Raw genomic sequence first — 25,339 nt, forward strand, 5'->3', positions numbered from 1 at the left:
GGGGGTGTGAAGCTGTGAGGCCTGGCTAACTGTGGACGACGCAGGGGTGGCAGGAGAAGGGGCAATGAAACTTGTGGGGTCTGGTAGTTCGGGGATAGGGCTTGACACATGAGAGGCCTGATATGCACTGGATGGGTGAGACAAACCTGACATTACAGACACACTAAGAAGTGAGGGGGGAGGAATACTAAGAGTATGCTTTTTTTATTTTTTCTCCCTTTCTGGGATCGCTGGGTTCTGGGAAGCCTCGGTGGGCTCATATGTCATGGCATGGTTGTGGTTGATGACCTGTCAGGGTCCGGCTGCACTGTGCCAGAGTCCATAGTGCTCGTAGAGCTTGCAGCCATGCCAGAGTCCATAGTGCTCATAGAGCGTGCAGCCATGCCAGAGTCCATAGTGCTCTTAGAGCGTGCAGCCATGCCAGAGTCCATAGTGCTCGTAGAGCATGTAGCCATGCCAGAGTCCATAGTACTCATAGAGCGTGCAGCCATGCCAGAGTCCATAGTGCTCGTAGAGCGGAAGGCCATGCCAGAGTCCATAGCGCTTGTAGAGCGGAAGGCCATTCCAGGGTCCTGCTGCATCATGGTGGTGGCGGTACAGAAGGCCATGCCAGGGTCCTGCTGCATCGTGGTGGTGGTGGCGGTATGGAAGGCCATGCCAGGGTCCTGCTGCATCGTGGTGGTGGCAGTACGGAAGGCCATGCCAGGGTCCTGCTGCATCGTGGTGGTGGCGGTACGGAAGGCCATGCCATGGTCCTGCTGCTGCATCTTGGTGTCAGTGGAGGAGGTCCAAGCAGGAGCAGCGGTTGTCATTGTGGTGGCGGTGGGTTGTCCTACAGCACTCGGCATGGTGGTGGTGCTGTAGTAGCGTTCGACAGTGCTAGGAATAGAGGTGGCCGTGCAGTGGTATGCAGCAGAGGTCGGCATTGAGATTAATCGTGACAGTGAAGGCACAGGTGGATATGCCACCACAGTCTGCTGAAAATACGGACTCTGCTGCATAGCCTGCACGTAAGCAGCATTGCAGGCCTGCATGACACTAAGCTGGAGATCAGGAGTAAGGTGTTCCAACATGCCCTGCTGAATTTGGTTAAAAAAATGATGTCCTGGCCTCTGGAGTTCGGCTTTTACTTGGTCAAGGCTTTTGGTGACCTCCTGGATACGTGGATTCATGTGGCTAAGGGAAATATCCATTCGGTCACCCAAAGCCTTGAGTCATTCGTGAAAAACCGAGCTCAAGTGCAAAAACTCGGGCATGAGGGACCTGTCCGATGCCCTCTGCCGCTGCCAGGAGGAGCCCAAAAAAAAGGAGCAGAGGCAGAGGACTGGGAAAGGGGAAGACCTGATGGACCAGCTTCCTGGTCTCCAGTTTGTGTGGCAGGCCCACTTGCTGCAGCACTGCTGGATGGCTGGGATGGGTCCGTGGCTGTCTGATGAAGAACCGCTCCAGAACCTGAGCCAATAGTGCTGCTCCATGTGCTGTGAAAAAAGGAAAAAAAATGAATACCAAAAATTAACCAGACGCCAACTCCTGTGGAATAGAAACATGCAGATTATGGCAATACAACACAACCTAATGCACGGGAGAAATACTTATGTTCTCTGGGCAAGGACCAGTCTTAAAAATGCCAGAATGCGATGGTATTTGTACTTTCGGATCCTTGCTCCTGAACCACTGGGAACACGGCTCTCTTGACGCAGGTCCTTGTTGAAGTGGTCCTTCATCGAACGCCAACTTGTTTTGAAAATTGTAAAGAAAGAGTAAAGTACAGAAAGGAAGAATCAAGAATACTAAAGTGAGGATACAGTAAACAGTCAGCCTTGTATACTTACACGCTGCCGCCTTGACACTCGTCCATGACCCCGCTGCTCCTGCCCAGCCTCTGCCGCAGTAGAAGTGCTCTAAAAATATGAGAAACAAAAATTGTCGTATGTGTAGATGTGACAGTGAATACTTACCAATCTGAGAAGGTGAGTACTCACTTCCCTGACATGTTCTACTTCAGAAGGCCCAGGATGTTGCTCCTCATCAGAAGAAGAAGACATTCTGGTGCATGCAGAAAGAAAGAAATGGAAAAAATTAGGACATGTAGAGACAGAAAATAGAACATAAAGGCATTGGCTAGGATATACTCACATTGTTCTGAGCGTAGATTCCTTCCTGTTTCTGCTCTGATGCGTCTGGAAAGCTTCTCTGTCTGCTGCGTAGTGACCTGCAAATGTCCACTCCCTCCCTTTATCACCTTGTATGTGGGGGGTGGCTAATCAGTGTCTAGACATGTTTTTATCTGGTGCAACGCATGCGTTTCACATAGACAGCAATGCGTTTTTTTGGCGCATTTCTACCGCTAACAACCGCATACGTTTTTAGGCGGCAAATTGACACCTCTAAAATTACTACATGTAGCGTTTACCGCGTCAGACCGCAGACGACGAAACGATGCATGCGTCGTCAAATGCGCAGAACGCAATCAAACGCAGACACTTGCGTTCCTAATGTTAAATATAGGAATACACAACGCATGCGGATTATTGCGGAAGAAACGCTGCGGACACAACCGCAAATGTGAAACTGGCCTAAGATGACTCATAGTGACAGTTGTTCACAGTGATAACCATGGATACCTAAGCTACTGCAATGCCCTGCACATAGGGTAAAAGACATAGCGAATCTGAAGAACTATACTACATTTATAACTGGATGTATTAGCTACTTTTATTATTATTATTATTTAATCTACTACATATAAGGACAGGATCTTGGAGATGGGAATAACCCTTTAACTCCCCAGCTTACATTACTTGCATTACTTGTTGAACATAGGATAATGCCCGCACACAGTCCGGAAACCTCAATTCACACACTTTAGCTCTTAATGAGAACATCTTGGGAAGAACGGTTTTACGTCACATCTTATTGTGCAAATATTTTCTGTATTTTCAAAACTCTAAAATTAGTGAAACATATTGGGTAATCAGTTTATTTTCTGTAAGTTTGGAATCTGTTTATTTCCTCTGCAAATAACGTGACCGAATAGTGGAAATTTCCTGTGTGTGGCATTTCTCTCCTCTGCAACAGAAGAAATTCAGTTGTTGCAATGACTCACACTTTACTGACATGATTGAGTAGAGACAGCGAGGACTGCATCATGTGCAGAACACTTGCGACAGGGCAGTCCCTTTTACACCTAAATCCTACTGTCTGCTGCCTACAAAATGTTTTTTTTGTTATGAAGTGTAGTATAGTTACAGGTAGTAGGATGACACATAGCAAAAAATGCCCGACATTGATTCTTTTTTTTTTTCAAAGCTGCTACTTTTTAAACAATAATGAAAAGTTGAAACCAAATACTGAGTCTGACATTTGGGTTTATTTTTTTTCTTTTAAAGGTGACATATGAAATAAAAAAAGTATTTTATTTTTTCCAGAAACAGTAACACTGTTGTTCACGGGTTGTACCATTTACTTGACAAAATTACAGCTGTTTCTAAAAGAAAAGCAAAATAAAAAAATGTTGCTGCACTGTTGTCCAGAGCTATCACACAGGTTTACAGGATTAGAGAAATATAAATACTGTTGTCTAAAACCATCCTCCCCCCCCCCCCCCCAAAAAAAAAACAAACAAAAAAAAAAAAAACTAGGGCCATATTTGTTCACAGGTTCTGCCTGCTACTGGATCTTAAAGGGAACCTGTCACCTGAATTTGGCGGGACTGGTTTTGGGTCATATGGGCGGAGTTTTCGGGTGTTTGATTCACCCTTTCCTTACCTGCTGGCTGCATGCTGGCCGAAATATTGGATTGAAGTTCATTCTCTGTCCTCTGTAGTACATGCCTGCGCAAAGTAATCTTACCTTGCGCAGGCGTGTACTATGGAAGACAGAGAATGAACTTCAATCCAATATTTCGGCCAGCATGCAGCCAGCAGGTAAGGAAAGGGTGAATCAAACACCCGAAAACTCCGCCCATATGACCCAAAACCAGTCCCGCCAAATTCAGGTCACAGGTTCCCTTTAACCCCTTTCTGACCTTGGACTGGATAGTACGTCCGAGGTCAGATCCCCTGCTTCGATGCGGGCTCCAGCGGTGAGCCCGCATCAAAGCCGGGACATGTCAGCTGTTTTGAACAGCTGACATGTGCCCGTAATAGGCGCGAGCAGAATCGCGATCTGCCCGCGCCTATTAGCTATTTAAATGCCGCTGTCAAACGCAGACAGCGGCATTTAACCACCGCATCCGGCCGGGCGGCCGGAAATGACGTCATCGCCGACCCCGTCACATGATCGGAGGTCGGCGATGCTTCTCCATTGTAACCATAGAGGTCCTTGAGACCTCTATGGTTACTGATCGCCGGTAGCTGTGAGCGCCACCCTGTGGTCGGCGCTCACAGCACACCCGATTTTCTGCTACATAGCAGCGAACAGCAGATCGCTGCTATGTAGCAGAGGCGATCGTGCTGTGCCTTCTTCTAGCCTCCCATGGAGGCTATTGAAGCATGGCAAAAGTTAAAAAAAAAGTTTAAAAAATGTGAAAAAAATAAAAAAATATAAAAGTTTAAATCACCCCCCTTTTGCCCCAATCAACATACATCAATAAAAAAAATATCAAATCTACACATATTTGGTATCGCCGCGGTCAGAATCGCCCGATCAATTAAAAAAAAGCATTAACCTGATCGCTAAACAGCGTAGCGAGAAAAAAATTTGAAACTCCAGAATTATGTTTTTTTGGTCGCCGCGACATTGCATTAAAATGCAATAACGGGCGATCAAAAGAACGTATCTGCACCAAAATGCTATCATTAAAAACGTCATCTCGGCACGCAAAAAATAAGCCCTCAACCTACCCCAGATCATGAAAAATGGAGACGCTACGAGTATCGGAAAATGGCGCAATTTTTTTTTTTTTTTCTAGCAAAGTTTGGATTTTTTTTCACCACTTAGGTAAAAAATAACCTAGTCATGTTAGGTGTCTATGAACTCGTACTGACCTGGAGAATCATAATTTCAGGTCAGTTTTAGCATTTAGTGAACCTAGCAAAAAAGCCAAACAAAAAACAAGTGTGGGATTGCACTTTTTTTGCGATTTCACCGCACTTGGAATTTTTTTCCCGTCTTCTAGTATAAGACATGCTAAAACCAATGGTGTCGTTCAAAGGTACAACTCGTCCCGCAAAAAATAAGCCGTCACATGGCCAAATTGACGGAAAAATAAAAAAGTTATGAGGAGGGGAGTGAAAAACGAACACGGAAAAATGAAAAATTCCAAGGTCATGAAGGGGTTAAAGACGCCCTTCTCCTATCAAAGATTTTATCCTCTTAATATATTGCAATCATTATATTATATAACAGTGTGTACTTTACAATTGCTCGTTTTGCCTTTCTACGCAGCTAATTCTTCTCTTTTCCATTAGGTCTATAACATTATGTGATTAACAACTGAATAGCTGAATCTTAAGCTCTATGTAGGAAAAGGAGGTAAATTTTCCCTGTATGAGTCATAAATCACTGCACCTCTGGGTCAGGAGGAGTTGAAGAGGGGAATGAAAAATGCAGGGAAAACAAACTTACCATTTCTACTTAGAGCAGAGAAAAGAGAAGAATTAGCTGGGTAGAAAGGCAAAATCAGCAATTGTAAGTACACAGTGCTGTATAATATAATGACTGCAATATAGTAAAAGGATAAACACTTTGATAGGAGGAGTGTTTCTTCAAGACTACTCACTTCGGTGACAAAAGATTTCAGGAACAAACCAGCCTTGTTTCACTAACCACTTTAAGGGGTTAAAGTTAATCTGTAAGAAGGTTTTTGCTACTTCATCTGAGAGCAGCATGATGAAGGCAAAGAGAAGCTGAGTCCAATGATGTGCACTTATTTTACTGGGTGCAGTAGTTGTGCCACAGTGTTCTTAGATAGCAGCAGAGCTGACAAAGCTAACCCTGCCCAGACCACAGCTCTCTGTGCACATTTTATAGTGACAGTGACCTGCTTATCACAGGAGTGGGCATGGCCAGATGACTTAGCAAGCGCCACCTAGTCACAGCAGTGATAATGTCCTAGAGATAAAAACTTAAATGTAAGTAAACAACAGCACACAGCCTGATATGTGACACAGCATTTATTTTTTTTACCCCTACCTACATGTTGTCCTCAGATTACATAGCAAAAGCCTGCTGTCAGATTGCCTTTAATCCCATTTTAGTGGCAGCTACAGAAGATTTCAAAACAGAAACAGCCAATGGTAGCTGTGCTACACTGTTTCCATAAAGCGGGAGTCACTAGATCCACACCGCCTATTGCAGATGCTTAGATGTTGTTATTCTGTGATCTGCTGGTGTGAATAGTCTTTCCACCATACAGTTGCAGTGATGGTATACAGTGAGTACGGAAAGTATTCAGACCCCTTTACATTTTTCTTTGTTTCATTGCAGCCTTTTGGTAAATTCTAAAAAGCTCATTTTTTCACACTAATGTACACACTGCACCCCATCTTGACTGAAAAAAAACAGAAATGTAGAAATTTTTGCAAATTTAATAAAAAAGAAAAACTGAAATATCACATGGTCATAAGTAGAGTTGAGCGACCTTGACCTTTTTAGAGTCGAGCCGGGTTTTGCGAAACCCGACTATGTCCAAAGTCGGGTCGAGTGAAATCGGCCGATTATGACGTAAAGTCGGGATCGACCGAAACACGAAACCCAATGCAAGTCAATGGGGCAGCATAGTCGGCAGTGAGTGGGGGCCAGGAAAACACCTAGAGTACACATTTTAATGTCAATACCATCCATTCTTCTTAATGAAGCTTGTCAAGCGTAATTTACCTTATAATAATTGGAAGGCATTTGAAATTGGGGGTCATTTGGCTAAAGTTGTGGGGGGTAGGGCTGGTTCAAGTAATTAGTGGGCCCAGGAAATCTGGACCACGTCACGGCAGTGGAGCAGGGAGAGGTAAGTATTTCAACTTTGCAAGTGCTGTGAACCTGAGCAAGCAGGGGGGGCCCACTCGTTGGCATTGGCACTGGCACAGGGCCCCTCAAAGTACAGCGGTGTGTTTGCACGGCGGGGGCGCCTCCCACCGGCAGCAACACTTTTGCGTACTATGAGAGGCCCTGTGCCAGTGACGTCGCCAACTAGTATTCCTCCCCCCACCTGATGAAGGAACCTGCACTTTCATCTGCACCTTCCTCTTTGTCCCCGTGTAAGGTGGTATGGTATGCGGGAAGAGCAACCTGACTTTCAGCAGGGTCACAATGTTGTTGTGTAGCGTGCACGGGGAATGTTGCGTTATGGGTCAATGTACCAGCAGACTCATCTATCACTGGCTGGGCAATGGGCACGATGAAGTGGAAACACAGATATAGGCCCAAAGAAGAAAGTGGGCTAAATGCAGTTCAAAATTGGTAACACAGGAATAACCAGGGGGCATTGCAGTGGAGGACAACTGGAATGAGAGGCTGACACAGAGAGTAGGGCCAAATCAGTAAGTAGTCGAAATGCAGTTCAAAATTGGCAACCGTAGTAAACAGGCGGCACAGCTTTGTTCAGTGGAGGAGAACAGCAAGGAGTGGCAGACACCGATAGTAGGCCCCAACCCAACTAGTAGGCCAAATGCAGTCTAACATTAACAACTACTTAACGAGAGCCTGAAAATGGAATTTCAGGACAGGAAACCAGGAGAACAGCAAGGAGTGGCAGACACCGATAGTAGGCCCCAAACCAACTAGTACGCCAAATGCAGTTGTTCCATTTAACCACAATTTAATGAGAGCCTGAAGATAGAAGCTCAGGAAAGGCAACCTGGGGAACACCTTGGAGTGTAACACACCATCTCTCTCCACCCCATACCCAATTTGTAGGCCTAATGCAGCCTACTTTCCGACACCTACTAAACGAGAGCATGAAGATCGAAGCTCAGGAAAGGCAACCTGGGGAACACCTTGGAGTGTAACACACCATCTCTCTCCACCCCATACCCATTTTTTAGGCCTAATGCAGTGTACTTTTCTACAACTACTAAACGAGAGTCGGAAGACCGAAGCAATGGCAAGGAAACCTGGGGAACACCTTGGAGTGTAACACACCATCTCTCTCCACCCCATTCCCCATTTTTTAGGCCTAATGCAGCCTACTTTCCGACACCTACTAAACGAGAGCATGAAGATCGAAGCTCAGGAAAGGCAACCTGGGGAACACCTTGGAGTGTAACACACCATCTCTCTCCACCCCATACCCATTTTGTAGGCCTAATGCAGCGTACTTTTCTACAACTACTAAACGAGAGCATGAAGATCGAAGCTCAGGAAAGGCAACCTGGTGAAAACCTTGGAGTGTAACACAACCTGTCTCTACACCCCATACCAAATTTGTAGGCCTAATGCAGCGTAGTTTCCACCAACTACTAAACGAGAGCCGGAAGATCGAAGCTCATGAAAGGCAACCCGGGGAACACCTTAGTGTAACACAACCTCTCTCTACACCACGAAAGGGCTGATTCTTAGGAAGGAAGGCTGTTGTAAATAAGCATTGCGCGTCCGAGGGTGATTATATTCTTATTCGGTATCTACTCACCCTCGGACGCGCCATGCTTCTTGATTTGTAATTAATGTTTATTTGCAATGTGCTTTTGACTTACTCAATTAATTTTTTAATTATTGATTTTATTAAATTAGTAGTTTAACATCTTATTGGAAATAATTTAAAGGAGACGCGACAGGCCAACACTCGGTGGATGCCATATCTGTGTTAACAACTCCAAAAAACTTTCAGTTAACTTCTTGCAGGAGAAAGAAATTGTAGCTGTTGGACCTTTGTAGTACAGTTCCAGATATTTGTTGTGTGTTTGTTTTGATTGTTAAAATGTCTGCATTTGAGATTTCAACACGATCTTATTTTTTATAATCAAATTAATTTTTAAAATATTTTATTAGGTTGGTTCAAGGGGTACACGGCCCGCAGTAGACAGGTCAGAGGAGGCCTAGTGGAAGGAGGGACCGCAGATGCGCCACTGTTTCACCCATACACAATTAGTAGGCCTAATGCAGCGTAGTTTCCACCAACTACTAAACGAGAGCCGGAAGATCGAAGCTCATGAAAGGCAACCCGGGGAACACCTTAGTGTAACACAACCTCTCTCTACACCACGAAAGGGCTGATTCTTAGGAAGGAAGGCTGTTGTAAATAAGCATTGCGCGTCCGAGGGTGATTATATTCTTATTCGGTATCTACTCACCCTCGGACGCGCCATGCTTCTTGATTTGTAATTAATGTTTATTTGCAATGTGCTTTTGACTTACTCAATTAATTTTTTAATTATTGATTTTATTAAATTAGTAGTTTAACATCTTATTGGAAATAATTTAAAGGAGACGCGACAGGACAACACTCGGTGGACGCCATATCTGTGTTAACAACTCCAAAAAACTTTCAGTTAACTTCTTGCAGGAGAAAGAAATTGTAGCTGTTGGACCTTTGTAGTACAGTTCCAGATATTTGTTGTGTGTTTGTTTTGATTGTTAAAATGTCTGCATTTGAGATCTCAACACGATCTTATTTTTTATAATCAAATTAATTTTTAAAATATTTTATTAGGTTGGTTCAAGGGGTACACGGGCCGCAGTAGACAGGTCAGAGGAGGCCTAGTGGAAGGAGGGACCGCAGATGCGCCACTGTTTCACCCATACACAATTAGTAGGCCTAATGCAGCGTAGTTTCCAACAGCTACTAAACGAGAGCCGGAAGATCGAAGCTCAGGAAAGGCAACCTGGGGAACACCTTGGAGTGTAACACAACCTCTCTCTACACCACGGAAGGGCTGATTCATAGGAAGGAAGGCTGTTTTAAATAAGCATTGCGCGTCCGAGGGTGATTATATTCTTATTCGGTATCTACTCACCCTCGGACGCGCCATGCTTCTTGATTTGTAATTAATGTTTATTTGCAATGTGCTTTTGACTTACTCAATTAATTTTTTAATTATTGATTTTATTAAATTAATAGTTTAACATCTTATTGGAAATAATTTAAAGGAGACGCGACAGGACAACACTCGGTGGATGCCATATCTGTGTTAACAACTCCAAAAAACTTTCAGTTAACTTCTTGCAGGAGAAAGAAATTGTAGCTGTTGGACCTTTGTAGTACAGTTCCAGATATTTGTTGTGTGTTTGTTTTGATTGTTAAAATGTCTGCATTTGAGATCTCAACACGATCTTATTTTTTATAATCAAATTAATTTTTAAAATATTTTATTAGGTTGGTTCAAGGGGTACACGGGCCGCAGTAGACAGGTCAGTGGAGGCCTAGTGGAAGGAGGGACCGCAGATGCGCCACTGTTTCACCCATACACAATTAGTAGGCCTAATGCAGCGTAGTTTCCAACAGCTACTAAATGAGAGCCGGAAGATCGAAGCTCAGGAAAGGCAACCTGGGGAACACCTTGGAGTGTAACACAACCTCTCTCTACACCACGAAAGGGCTGATTCTTAGGAAGGAAGGCTGTTTTAAATAAGCATTGCGCGTCCGAGGGTGATTATATTCTTATTCGGTATCTACTCACCCTCGGACGCGCCATGCTTCTTGATTTGTAATTAATGTTTATTTGCAATGTGCTTTTGACTTACTCAATTAATTTTTTAATTATTGATTTTATTAAATTAATAGTTTAACATCTTATTGGAAATAATTTAAAGGAGACGCGACAGGACAACACTCGGTGGATGCCATATCTGTGTTAACAACTCCAAAAAACTTTCAGTTAACTTCTTGCAGGAGAAAGAAATTGTAGCTGTTGGACCTTTGTAGTACAGTTCCAGATATTTGATGTGTGTTTGTTTTGATTGTTAAAATGTCTGCATTTGAGATCTCAACACGATCTTATTTTTTATAATCAAATTAATTTTTAAAATATTTTATTAGGTTGGTTCAAGGGGTACACGGGCCGCAGTAGACAGGTCAGTGGAGGCCTAGTGGAAGGAGGGACCGCAGATGCGCCACTGTTTCACCCATACACAATTAGTAGGCCTAATGCAGCGTAGTTTCCAACAGCTACTAAACGAGAGCCGGAAGATCGAAGCTCAGGAAAGGCAACCTGGGGAACACCTTGGAGTGTAACACAACCTCTCTCTACACCACGGAAGGGCTGATTCTTAGGAAGGAAGGCTGTTTTAAATAAGCATTGCGCGTCCGAGGGTGATTATATTCTTATTCGGTATCTACTCACCCTCGGACGCGCCATGCTTCTTGATTTGTAATTAATGTTTATTTGCAATGTGCTTTTGACTTACTCAATTAATTTTTTAATTATTGATTTTATTAAATTAATAGTTTAACATCTTATTGGAAATAATTTAAAGGAGACGCGACAGGACAACACTCGGTGGATGCCATATCTGTGTTAACAACTCCAAAAAACTTTCAGTTAACTTCTTGCAGGAGAAAGAAATTGTAGCTGTTGGACCTTTGTAGTACAGTTCCAGATATTTGATGTGTGTTTGTTTTGATTGTTAAAATGTCTGCATTTGAGATCTCAACACGATCTTATTTTTTATAATCAAATTAATTTTTAAAATATTTTATTAGGTTGGTTCAAGGGGTACACGGGCAGCAATAGACAGGTCAGTGGAGGCCTAGTGGAAGGAGTGACGGCAGACAGGCATCAAAGGCCTAACATTGGGCTGGCTGTAGGCAAGTTAAAATTGGTTCCAGGGGAACACGGCCATCAGTGGCCTGGTCAGTGTAGTTGTAGTTGAAAGAACGGGACGCAGACAGGCTTCGAAGGCCTAACATAATAACATAGGGCTGGCTGTAGGCAAGTTAAAATTGGTTCCAGGGGAACACGGCCATCAGTGGCCTGGTCAGTGTAGTTGTAGTTGAAAGAACGGGACGCAGACAGGCTTCGAAGGCCTAACATAACAAACTTGGGCTGGCTGTAGGCACTTTTAAATTTGTTCCAGGGGTACATGGGCAGCAGTGTATGGTCAGTGGAAGTCTAGTGGAAGGAGTGACCGCAGACAGGCTTCCAAGGCCTAACATAACAAACTTGGGCTGGCTGTAGGCACTTTTAAATTGGTTCCAGGGGTACATGGGCAGCAGTGGTCTGGTCAGTGGAAGTCTAGTGGAAGGAGTGACCGCAGACAGGCTTCCAAGGCCTAACATAACAAACTTGGGCTGGCTGTAGGCACTTTTAAATTGGTTCCAGGGGTACATGGGCAGCAGTGGTCTGGTCAGTGGAAGTCTAGTGGAAGGAGTGACCGCAGACAGGCTTCCAAGGCCTAACATAACAAACTTGGGCTGGCTGTAGGCACTTTTAAATTGGTTCCAGGGGTACACGGGCAGCAGTGGTCTGGTCAGTGGAAGTCTAGTGGAAGGAGTGACCGCAGACAGGCTTCCAAGGCCTAACATAACAAACTTGGGCTGGCTGTAGGCACTTTTAAATTGGTTCCAGGGGTACACGGGCAGCAGTGGTCTGGTCAGTGGAAGTCTAGTGGAAGGAGTGACCGCAGACAGGCTTCCAAGGCCTAACATAACAAACTTGGGCTGGCTGTAGGCACTTTTAAATTGGTTCCAGGGGTACACGGGCAGCAGTGGTCTGGTCAGTGGAAGTCTAGTGGAAGGAGTGACCGCAGACAGGCTTCCAAGGCCTAACATAACATACTTGGGCTGGCTGTAGGCACTTTTAAATTGGTTCCAGGGGTACATGGGCAGCAGTGGTCTGGTCAGTGGAAGTCTAGTGGAAGGAGTGACCGCAGACAGGCTTCCAAGGCCTAACATAACAAACTTGGGCTGGCTGTAGGCACTTTTAAATTGGTTCCAGGGGTACACGGGCAGCAGTGGTCTGGTCAGTGGAAGTCTAGTGGAAGGAGTGACCGCAGACAGGCTTCCAAGGCCTAACATAACAAACTTGGGCTGGCTGTAGGCACTTTTAAATTGGTTCCAGGGGTACACGGGCAGCAGTGGTCTGGTCAGTGGAAGTCTAGTGGAAGGAGTGACCGCAGACAGGCTTCCAAGGCCTAACATAACAAAATTGGGCTGACTGTAGGCACTTTTAAATTGGTTCCAGGGTAACACGGCCAGCAGTGGCCTGGTCAGTGTAGTAGTTGTAGAAAGAAGGGACCGCAGACAGGCTTCGAAGGCCTAACATAACAAAAATGTCAAAACAATGGTATTGTCAGTGCCAGGCATTGAAGGATGTCAGCGCCTAGACTACACATTGGTGAAGCTGTGAGAGATAATTTTGCTAGTGGTAGAGCACTGTTTGAGCTGGGGGGGGGGAACTGTCTTGTGGCCGGCGGTACAGGCACAGGGCCCCTCATATTACAACGGTGTGTCTGACGTTGGGTGCGCACCACCACCGCCAGAGACACTTTATTGTACTATGAGGGACCCAGTGGCAGTGCCGTCGACCAAAAGCGGCCACACCCACCTCTTCAGACAAACAGCACTCTCAAGGGTCCAAGCGCAAAGTGTCGATAGCACGGCCCCGTGTGGGGAGTTTGGCCATTTCGTGAGGTGGAAACATGTCGTATGCTGGACAATCAGGTGAAGAAAATTACGAGATTGGAAAAGTCATTCAGAATAGTCCACAGGCAAGACCTTTTCATAGGAAAGCTAGGTGTCAGCCGGGCAGGGTGGGGCAAAAGATTTTGAAATCCAGTTGTGGTTCATTTTAATGAAGGTTAGATCATCTACATTTTGGGTAGCCAGACGAGTCCTTTTTTCTGTTAGTATTGAACCTGCAGCACTGAATACTCTTTCTGATAGGACACTAGCTGCCGGGCAAGCAAGCTCCTGCAATGCATATTCTGCCAATTCTGGCCAGGTGTCTAATTTGGATGCCCAGTAATCAAATGGGAATGACGGTTGAGGGAGAACGTCGATAAGGGATGAAAAATAGTTTGTAACCATACTGGACAAATGTTGTCTCCTGTCACTTTGAATTGATGCTGCAGTACCTGTCCTGTCTGCGGTCATAGAAAAATCACTCCACAACCTGGTCAGAAAACCCCTCTGGCCAACGCCACTTCTGATTTCTGCCCCTCTAACACCTCTGGTCTGCTGGCCCCTGGAGCTCGTGTGAGAACGATCACGGGCGCTGTGTGCAGGGAATGCCAGAAGCAAACGGTCAACAAGAGTTGATTGTTTTGTTGCTAATATTAGTTCCAAGTTCTCATGTGGCATAATATTTTGCAATTTGCCTTTATAGCGAGGATCAAGGAGGCAGGCCAACCAGTAATCGTCATCGTTCATCATTTTTGTAATGCGTGTGTCCCTTTTGAGGATACGCAAGGCATAATCCGCCATGTGGGCCAAAGTTCCCGTTGTCAAATCTGCGGTTGTGCTTGGTTGAGGGGCCGTTGCAGGCAAATCTACGTCACTTGTGTCCCTCAAAAGACCAGAACCCGGCCTTGCCACACCACCAATTTCCCGTGCCCCCGGGAAAGCTTCCTCATTAAAAATATACTCATCCCCATCATCCTCCTCATCCTCCACCTCCTCTTCGCCCGGTACCTCGTCATGTACACTGCCCTGACCAGACAATCGCTGACTGTCATCAAGGCTTTCCTCTTCCTCTGGTGCAGACGCCTGATCCTTTATGTGCGTCAAACTTTGCATCAGCAGACGCATTAGGGGGATGCTCATGCTTATTATGGCGTTGTCTGCACTAACCAGCCGTGTGCATTCCTCAAAACACTGAAGGACTTGACACATGTCTTGAATCTTCGACCACTGCACACCTGACAACTCCATGTCTGCCATCCTACTGCCTGCCCGTGTATGTGTATCCTCCCACAAAAACATTACAGCCCGCCTCTGTTCGCACAGTCTCTGAAGCATGTGCAGTGTTGAGTTCCACCTTGTTGCAACGTCTATGATTAGGCGATGCTGGGGAAGGTTCAAAGAACGCTGATAGGTCTGCATACGGCTGGAGTGTACAGGCGAACGGCGGATATGTGCGCAAAGTCCACGCACTTTGAGGAGCAGGTCGGATAACCCCGGATAACTTTTCAGGAAGCACTGCACCACCAGGTTTAAGGTGTGAGCCAGGCAAGGAATGTGTTTCAGTTGGGAAAGGGAGATGGCAGCCATGAAATTCCTTCCGTTATCACTCACTACCTTGCCTGCCTCAAGATCTACAGTGCCCAGCCACGACTGCGTTTCTTGCTGCAAGAACTCGGACAGAACTTCCGCGGTGTGTCTATTGTCGCCCAAACACTTCATAGCCAATACAGCCTGCTGACGTATGCCAGTAGCTGCCCCATAATGGGAGACCTGGTGTGCAACTGTGGCAGGTGCGGATGGAGTGTTTGTGCGACTGCGGTCTGTGGACGAGCTCTTGCTTCTGCAGGAGGACGAGGAGGAGGAGGAGGAGGAGGGGGTGCGAACGGCTACAGACAACTGTTTACTAGACCGTGGGCTAGGCAGAACTGTCCCAAACTTGCTGTCCCCTGTGGACCCTGAATCCACCACATTTACCCAGTGTGCCGTGATGGACACGTAACGTCCCTGGCCATGCCTACTGGTCCATGCATCTGTTGTCAGGTGCACCTTTGTGCTCACAGATTGCCTGAGTGCATGGACGATGCGCTCTTTAACATGCTGGTGGAGGGCTGGGATGGCTTTTCTGGAAAAAAAGTGTCGACTGGGTAGCTCGTAGCGTGGTACAGCGTAGTCCATCAGGTCTTTGAAAGCTTCGCTTTCAACTAACCGGTAGGGCATCATCTCTAACGAGATTAGTCTAGCTATGTGGGCGTTCAAACCCTGTGTACGCGGATGCGAGGCTAAGTATTTCCTTTTTCTAACCATAGTCTCATGTAGGGTGAGCTGGACTGGAGAGCTGGAGATCGTGGAACTAGCGGGGGTGCCGGTGGACATGGCAGACTGAGAGACGGTGGGAGATGGTATTGTTGCCGCCGGTGCCCTAGATGCAGTGTTTCCTACTACGAAACTGGTGATTCCCTGACCCTGACTGCTTTGGCCTGGCAAAGATACCTGCACAGATACAGCAGGTGGTGCGCTAAATGGTGGTCCTACACTGCCGGAAGGGATGTTGCGTTGATGACTAGCTTCATTGGCCGAGGGTGCAACAACCTTAAGGGACGTTTGGTAGTTAGTCCAAGCTTTCAAATGCATGGTGGTTAAATGTCTATGCATGCAACTAGTATTGAGACTTTTCAGATTCTGACCTCTGCTTAAGGAAGTAGAACATTTTTGACAGATGACTTTGCGCTGATCAATTGGATGTTGTTTAAAAAAATGCCAGACTGCACTCTTTCTAGCATCGGATACCTTTTCAGGCATTGCAGACTGAGCTTTAACCGGATGGCCACGCTGTCCTCCACCAGGTTTTGGCTTTGCCACGCGTTTTGGGCAAGATACGGGCCCGGCAGATGGAACCTGTGGCGATGTTGATGCCTGCTGCGGCCCCTCCTCCTCCTCTGCTTCAGAACTGCTGCCGCCTGCACCCTGTTCCCCCAATGGCTGCCAATCGGGGTCAAGAACTGGGTCATCTAATAACTCTTCTTGTACCTCCTGCGCAACTTCGTCTGTGTCACCGTGTCGTTCGGTGGTATAGCGTTCGTGATGGGGCAACATAGTCTCATCAGGGTCTGATTCTTGATCAGCACCCTGCGAGGGCAATGTTGTGGTCTGAGTCAAAGGACCAGCATAGTAGTCTGGCTGTGGCTGTGCGTCAGTGCACTCCATGTCAGATTCAATTTGTAATGGGCATGGACTGTTAACTGCTTCACTTTCTAAGCCAGGGACGGTATGTGTAAAGAGCTCCATGGAGTAACCCGTTGTGTCGCCTGCTGCATTCTTCTCTGTTGTTGTTTTTGCTGAAGAGGACAAGGAAGTGACTTGTCCCTGACCGTGAACATCCACTAACGACGCGCTGCTTTTACTTTTACCAGTTTCACGAGAGGAGGCAAAAGAGCTAGAGGCTGAGTCAGCAAGATAAGCCAAAACTTGCTCTTGCTGCTCCGGCTTTAAAAGCGGTTTTCCTAATCCCAGAAAAGGGAGCGTTCGAGGCCTTGTGTAGCCGGACGACGAACCTGGCTCCACAGCTCCAGACTTAGGTGCAATATTTTTTTCCCCACGACCACCTGATGCTCCACCACTACCACTACCCTCATTACCAGCTGACAATGAACGCCCCCGGCCACGACCTCTTCCACTAGACTTCCTCATTGTTTTAAAAACGTAACCAAACTAACGTTATTTGTTGCAGTCACACAACTTACACGGTGAGCTATAACTTCAGTATGATTTAGCTACCCCTTTACAGGTTGGTGAGACCACAGCGAAAATCAGGCCCAATGTTACACACTCTTTTTTTGGTGGCTGCAAATTAGAGAGATGCCCCACACGCAGGACTGTCACTGAAGCACAAATGTTAATATTAATGTCACACTATTATTTTTTTTTTATTTTTATTTTTTTCAGGAACACTTTAGAAACCGCAAAAAAAAAAAAAAAATAGATTTTTGCAGGGAGAATTTAGAAAACAAATGTAACAAACTATATGCTTTCTATGGGCCACTGAGTGAGAGATGACGCACACAGGAATCAGGAGTGGCACACAAGCCCAGAGGCCAATATTTTTCTACCAATGATTGATGGAGTTATTTTCTCTGGTAGATTTTTGAACCCAAATCAAGGAAAAAAAATATAGGCTTTCTATGGACCACAATTGGAGAGAGAGAGAGAGAGAGAGAGAGAGAGAGAGATGGCACACCCAGGAGTCAAGACTGGCACACAAGCAGAAAGGCCAATATTAATCTCCCAATTTTTTTGGGGGTTTGTTTTTTTTTTTTTTTTTCAGGGAGACTTTAGAAAAAAAAATAATAAAAAAAATATGATTTTATCAGGAAGAATTTAGAAACCAAATAAAATAAAATGATTTTTTCAGGGAGAATATATAAAACAAATAAAACCAAAAATAGGCGTTCTATGGCCCACTGACTGAGAGATGACGCACCCAGGAGTCAAGACTGGCACACAAGCAGAAAGGCCAATATTAATCTCCCACTGGTTTTTTTTTTTTTTTTCAGGGAGACTTTAGAAAAAAAAATAATAAAAAAAATATGATTTTATCAGGAAGAATTTAGAAACCAAATAAAATAAAATGATTTTTTCAGGGAGAATTTAGAAAACAAATAAAACCAAAAATAGGCGTTCTATGGCCCACTGACTGAGAGAGAGAGAGAGATGGAACGCTTAGTACTGGCACACAAGCCCAAAGGGCAATATTAATCTCCCTTTTTTTTTCAGGGAGAATTTCTAAAACCCAAAAAAAAAAAAAATAGGCTTTCTATGGCCCACTATTTGTGAGAGAGATGGGACGCTCAGGACTGGCACAGATGGCACGCTCAGGACTGGCACAGATGGCACGCTCACAACTGGCACACAAGCCCAGAGGCCAATATTAATCTCCCTTTTTTCAGGGAAAACTTATAAAACCAAAAAAAAAATTAAATAGGCTTTCTATGGCCCACTATTTGTGAGAGAGATGGCACGCCCAGGACTGGCACAGATGGCACGCTCACAACTGGCACACAAGCCCAGAGGCCAATATTAATCTCCCTTTTTTCAGGGAAAATTTATAAAACAAAAAAAAAAATTAAATAGGCTTTCTATGGCCCACTATTTGTGAGAGAGATGGCACGCTCAGGACTGGCACAGATGGCACGCTCACAACTGGCACACAACCCCAGAGGCCAATATTAATCTCCCTTTTTTTCAGGGAGAATTTATAAAACCAAAAAAAAAAATTAAATAGGCTTTCTATGGCCCACTATTTGTGAGAGAGATGGCACGCTCAGGGCTGGCACAGATGGCACGCTCACAACTGGCACACAAGCCCAGAGGCCAATATTAATCTCCCTTTTTTCAGGGAAAATTTATAAAACCAAAAAAAAAATTAAATAGGCTTTCTATGGCCCACTATTTGTGAGAGAGATGGCACGCTCACAACTGGCACACAAGCCCAGAGGCCAATATTAATCTCCCTTTTTTCAGGGAGAATTTATAAAACCCAAAAAAAAAAAAAATAGGCTTTCTATGGCCCACTATTTGTGAGAGAGATGGCACACTCAGGACTGGCACACAAGCCCAAAGGCCAATATTAATCTCCCACTGTATTTTTATCAGGGAGAATTTATACACCCCACAAAAAAAAATACAGAAAAATGAAAAGGCTTTCTATGGCCCACTATGTGAGAGAGATGGCACACACAGGGATGGCACTCTAGCAGAAATGCCAAATTGCCAATCTTAATCTCCCACCAAAAAAAAAAAAAAAAAAAAAAACAGGGAATGTCCTACAATTACTATCTCCCTGCCTGCAGTAATCTCAGCCAGGTATGGCAGGCAGCTACTATCTCCCTGCCTGCAGTAATCTCAGCCAGGTATGGCAGGCAGCAATAAGGAGTGGACTGATGCACAAATGAAATAAAAAGTGTGGACAAACAAAAAAGATAGCTGTGCAGAAAGGAAGGAACAAGAGGATTTGTGCTTTGAAAAAAGCAGTTGGTTTGCACAGCGGCGTACACACAGCAATGCAGCTATCAGGGAGCCTTCTAGGGCAGCCCAATGAGCTACAGCGCTGAGGGGAAAAAAAAAAAAAAAAACTTCCACTGTCCCTGCACACCGAGGGTGGTGTTGGACAGTGCAAATCGCTGCAGCACAAGCGGTTTTGTGGTTAATGGACCCTGCCTAACGCTATCCCTGCTTCTGACAAAGCGGCAGCAACCTCTCCCTAAGCTCAGATCAGCAGCAGTAAGATGGCGGTCGGCGGGAACGCCTCTTTATAGCCCCTGTGACGTCGCAGACAGCAAGCCAATCACTGCAATGCCCTTCTCTAAGATGGTGGGGACCAGGACCTATGTCATCACGCTGCCCACACTCTGCGTTTACCTTCATTGGCTGAGAAATGGCGCTTTTCGCGTCATTGAAACGCGACTTTGGCGCGAAAGTCGCGTACCGCATGGCCGACCCCGCACAGGGGTCGGATCGGGTTTCATGAAACCCCGACTTAGCCAAAAGTCGGCGACTTTTGAAAATGTTCGACCCGTTTCGCTCAACCCTAGTCATAAGTATTCAGACCCTTTGCTCAGTATTGAGTAGAAGCACCCTTTTGAGCTACTACAGCCATGTGTCTTCTTGGGAATGATGCAAAAAATAGGAAAAGTGGCATAGTATAGGATTATCAATTACAAGTGATTAAATACCTTCCTTTTAAAAAAGATGATTTTTCAGCAAAAAAAATACAAATATTTAAGAAAAAAATACACTCTAGGTGTTCAAATTCAAGTCAGATTTCCTTGTGTATATATAAATATATATATATATATATATATATATATATATATATATATATGTATATACAGTTAGGGCCAGAAATATTTGGACAGTGACACAAGTTTTGTTATTTTAGCTGTTTACAAAAACATGTTCAGAAATACAATTATATATGTAATATGGGCTGAAAGTGCACACTCCCAGCTGCAATATGATAGTTTCCACATCCAAATCGGAGAAAGGGTTTAGGAATCATAGCTCTGTAATGCATAGCGTCCTCTTTTTCAAGGGACCAAAAGTAATTGGACAATGGACTCTAAGGGCTGCAATTAACTCTGAAGGCGTCTCCCTCGTTAACCTGTAATCAATGAAGTAGTTAAAAGGTCAGGGGTGGATTCCAGGTGTGTGGTTTTGCATTTGGAAGCTGTTGCTGTGAGCAGACAACATCCGGTCAAAGGAACTCTCAATTGAGGTGAAGCAGAACATCCTGAGGCTGAAAAAAAAGAAAAAATCCATCAGAGAGATAGCAGACATGCTTGGAGTAGCAAAATCAACAGTTGGGTACATTCTGAGAAAAAAGGAATTGACTGGTGAGCTTGGGAACTCAAAAAGGCCTGGGCGTCCACGGATGACAACAGTGGTGGATGATCGCCGCATACTTAATTTGGTGAAGAAGAACCCGTTCACAACATCAACTGAAGTCCAGAACACTCTCAGTGAAGTAGGTGTATCTGTCTCTAAGTCAACAGTAAAGAGAAGACTCCATGACAGTAAATACAAAGGGTTCACATCTAGATGCAAACCATTCATCAATACCAAAAATAGACAGGCCAGAGTTAAATTTGCAGAAAAACACCTCAAGAAGCCAGCTCAGTTCTGGAAAAGTATTCTATGGACAGATGAGACAAAGATCAACCTGTACCAGAATGATGGGAAGAAAAAAGTTTGGAGAAGAAAGGGAACGGCACATGATCCAAGGCACACCACATCCTCTGTAAAACATGGTGGAGGCAACGTGATGGCATGGGCATGCATGGCTTTCAATGGCACTGGGTCACTTGTGTTTATTGATGACATAAGAGCAGACAAGAGTAGCCGGATGAATTCTGAAGTGTACCGGGATATACTTTCAGCCCAGGTTCAGCCAAATGCTGCAAAGTTGATTGGACGGCGCTTCATAGTACAGATGGACAATGACCCCAAGCATACAGCCAAAGCTACCCAGGAGTTCATGAGTGCCAAAAAGTGGAACATTCTGCAATGGCCAAGTCAATCTCCAGATCTAAACCCAATTGAGCATGCATTTCACTTGCTCAAATCCAGACTTAAGATGGAAAGACCCACAAACAAGCAAGACCTGAAGGCTGCGGCTGTAAAGGCCTGGCAAAGCATTAAGAAGGAGGAAACCCAGCGTTTGGTGATGTCCATGGGTTCCAGACTTAAGGCAGTGATTGCCTCCAAAGGATTTGCAACAAAATATTGAAAATAAAAATATTTTGTTTGGGTTATGTTTATTTGTCCAATTACTTTTGACCTCCTAAAATGTGGAGTGTTTGTAAAGAAATGTGTACAATTCCTACATTTTCTATCAGATATTTTTGTTCAACCCTTCAAATTAAACGTTACAATCTGCACTTGAATTCTGTTGTAGAGGTTTCATTTCAAATCCAATGTGGTGGCATGCAGAGCCCAACTCGCGAAAATTGTGTCACTGTCCAAATATTTCTGGCCCTAACTGTATATATCAGATGTATACACTAAACAAGGTGTAAGCAAATTTAAAGGGGTGTACTCATCTTAATTCTTAAGGAGCGTACCCTGATGTACAGGCAGGCAAGTACTGGTGGGCAGGAGCAGTTTCGGGAAGGACTGGGTCAGAGGCAGGTATGACTGAAATACAGGATCAGGTAGGCCCAGTTCAGACTGGCCAGGCAGGGAACCGCAGATGCAGACTAGTACGGAACTGGAGGTTCCCACAGGACAGACAGGAGCAGATTCACACAGAACAGACAGGGTAAGGCTAGGTACAGACAGGACAAACTGGACCAAGTTCACACAGGACGAACATAAGGACAAGTACACACCGGTCAGACAGTGCCAGATTGACGCAGGGTACTATTATTAATAAGAAAGTGTACACACAGATCACTAATGTTGATCAACAACAACACAATAGAGATAGGTACTGTTCAGACCCTGCATGTTTTAGAGATAGGGACAGGCTCAGACACAGGAGGTTTAGAGAAACATGCACATAGATGCAAGTAGGTTCAGAGATAGATCCTAATTTCAACAAGGACAGGTACAGGTACCCCCCAAAGTGGCAGAAACAGGAAAGATCAGAAACAGGTACAGGTTTCAGGGTAAAGGCCTGGGAATACAGAGAGAAACAGGTCCAGGCAAGATCAGAAACAGAACAGGACCTGGCAACTCAGTAGCACACACTGAAAGAGAATGTTGCTCAGGCACCTCCCATCAGATGGAGATGCCTTAAGTACCAAGGGCCTCTCAGCAATAGGCTGGAGACATGTTAGGAATGGACGCACTGTCTCTTTAAGAATCAGGAAGTTCCCGTGCGTGCACCTTAAGCATGCAGCAAGCAGAGGCCAAGGAGCTCATTGCACGGCCTTGGGTGGTGAGAACATCGGTGTCCCTGCACGTTAGGGGATGGGAAGCCATGCAGGGATGCAGGCAGTGGTGTAACAACAGCTTTGCCCCTGCAATATTAAAGGGGCATAGGGGCACGGAGCTTCAAAGCAGCACTTGTAAGCAGTATAACAAGCTCAGGTGGCTAGTAACCTTTGCAACAAGCTGTAAACTTTGGAATTAAAAATCCCTACCTTCTTGAGAACAAAAAGGATATAAAATATAATGTAAATTGCAAAGTTACTTGTTTTAATAAGGAAAAAATGAGACATCGCTTTTAAGTTGTAATATCTGCACAGATATGGAACTAATGGAGATAGCGGAGTGCAGTGCTCTCAAACGACCCCCTTACAGCCACATGGCTGCCAATTCTGTGGATAGTTTATGCTATATTTGTTAGACAACCCCTTTACATACCATGGCGCAGCAAAGAAATGTAACCTTTGCTGCCCAGCAGAGCCATAGATTACAGCTTCAAGCTGTATGTCCCAGCAGCAGGACACCATAGGATCAGTTTATCATCAGAAGATAACTTTAAACCCTATATAACAAATTCACACTCATTAAATGTTTTATATTAGATGTTTGACAAAATAATAATCTAGCAACTCAGAAGGCATATTCATATATCTACACAGTCCACTAAACCACTTCCCATTAGTGAGACAACAAAGGTACAGATGTCACACATTAGTAGTTCCCCAAAGACAATACAAAGAACATGATTTCAAACACATACCAAAGGACTCTACTCTCCACTAGGAGAATGAAGTAAGCTATGTCGCAGATTACAACATATTAAAGGGTTTGTCCACTACTCAGACAACCCCTTCTCAATCCCTCTATTGCTCTCTTGTAAAATTATAACCAGAGATGAGCGAACCCAAAGAGTAAAGTTCGGCATCCGTCCTGAATACCTACTGTTCGGGCATGAACACCGAACACAGACTTTACCAGGAAGTCCGGGTACTGTTCAGGTTCAGCCCCCCAAACACTGGGTGTTTGTCGCACAGTCATGTGCATGACAGCGCTGCAAACACTGATTCTGATTGGCAGCAAATTATTACCACAGGTCAGACTGACACGGTTCCCACACTGTCAAATGACAACGTGAGCTCGCAGCTTTGATCGGAGATATAAAGTTCACCTCCGGTCACTGGTGTCAGCTGATACAACTACTGCTCCCATCAGCCTATGCCTGCTGCTGCTAATAACAGCGAGAGCAGCCGTGGCTGATGTATTGTTGATAACCAGCCAAGCAAAAGTGACAGCTGAGGCTGCAACCCTCAGCTGTCAGCATTAGCAAGGTTAGTTATCAAGAATAGAGGGGTCCACATGCTGTTTTTCAAATTATTTAATTAAATAATTTTAAAAAACGACATGGGGTCCCCCTCATTTTTGACAACCAGCCTTGCTAAAGCAGACAGCTGGGGGCTGGTATTCTCAGTTTGGTAGCGGGCCATGGATATTGAGCCCCCCAGCCTAAAAATAGCAGCCCTCAGCCGCCCTGAAAAAGCACATCTATTAGATGTGCCAATTCTGGCACTTTGCCCGACTCTTCCCACTTACCCTGTAGCGGTGGCAAGTGGGGTTCATATTTGTGGGGTTGATGTCACCTTTGTATTGTCTGGTGACATCAAGCCCATGGCTTCGTAATGGAGAGGCAGCTATAAGACACCTATCCATTACTAATCATATAGTTATCTTGTAAAAAAAGACACAGCAAGCATAAAAGTCTTTTATTTGAAATAAAAGCGAACCACACTTTTCCTTTTTAATTTAAAAATAACAAACAGTTAGGCCGGCGTCACACTTGCGAGTTTTACGTACGTAAGAGCGCATAAACTACGTCCGTAAAACTCGCATAACATACGGCACAATGATTCTCAATGGGTCTAGTCCTATCAGCCGTATATAACGGATCCGTAATATACGGCGTTCTACGGCCGCAGAAAATCGCAGCATGCTGCGTTTGTCAGCGTATTGCGCAAAAAAAGCCAATGCAAGTCTATGGGAGAGCGTATAATACGGAATGCATACGGACCATGCGTGTGACTTGCGAGAAATACGCAACTCACTGGCAGATGTCCTGAAATGTCCAAAGGCCTCAATCAGGCAGGTGAGACATGCTAATTAGCTGAAAAAGCCAGACAGTGAACCCGGAAGTCTGCTGCACGCCTCCACGGAGTGAGATTCAGCATGGCAAACATAATTAATGTAGACATGCTGATCATTTTGATCCAAGAGAGGCCTGAAATCTGGAACCAAAGAGACTACAACTATGCCAACAGGGCCAAAAAACAGGCAGCATGGAGGAGCGTGTGTGGGTCCCTCTTCCCACATTATGACCAGCAGCCACGTGCGGCACAGCGACAAAAAAGTACACCCATGTTTGAAATG

The 25,339-nt window shown here is 44.9% G+C and overlaps 1 protein-coding gene across 1 annotated transcript in view; it reads right to left on the bottom strand.

Annotated features, from left to right (window-relative positions):
* LOC138638297 (mediator of RNA polymerase II transcription subunit 12-like protein) overlaps positions 1-25,339 on the bottom strand; it is a 268,574-nt gene that overhangs the window by 54,330 nt on the left and 188,905 nt on the right. The window lies entirely within an intron of this gene.

Source organism: Ranitomeya imitator, chromosome 5 (genome assembly GCF_032444005.1).
Source record: "Ranitomeya imitator isolate aRanImi1 chromosome 5, aRanImi1.pri, whole genome shotgun sequence".
Lineage (NCBI taxonomy): Eukaryota > Metazoa > Chordata > Amphibia > Anura > Dendrobatidae > Ranitomeya > Ranitomeya imitator.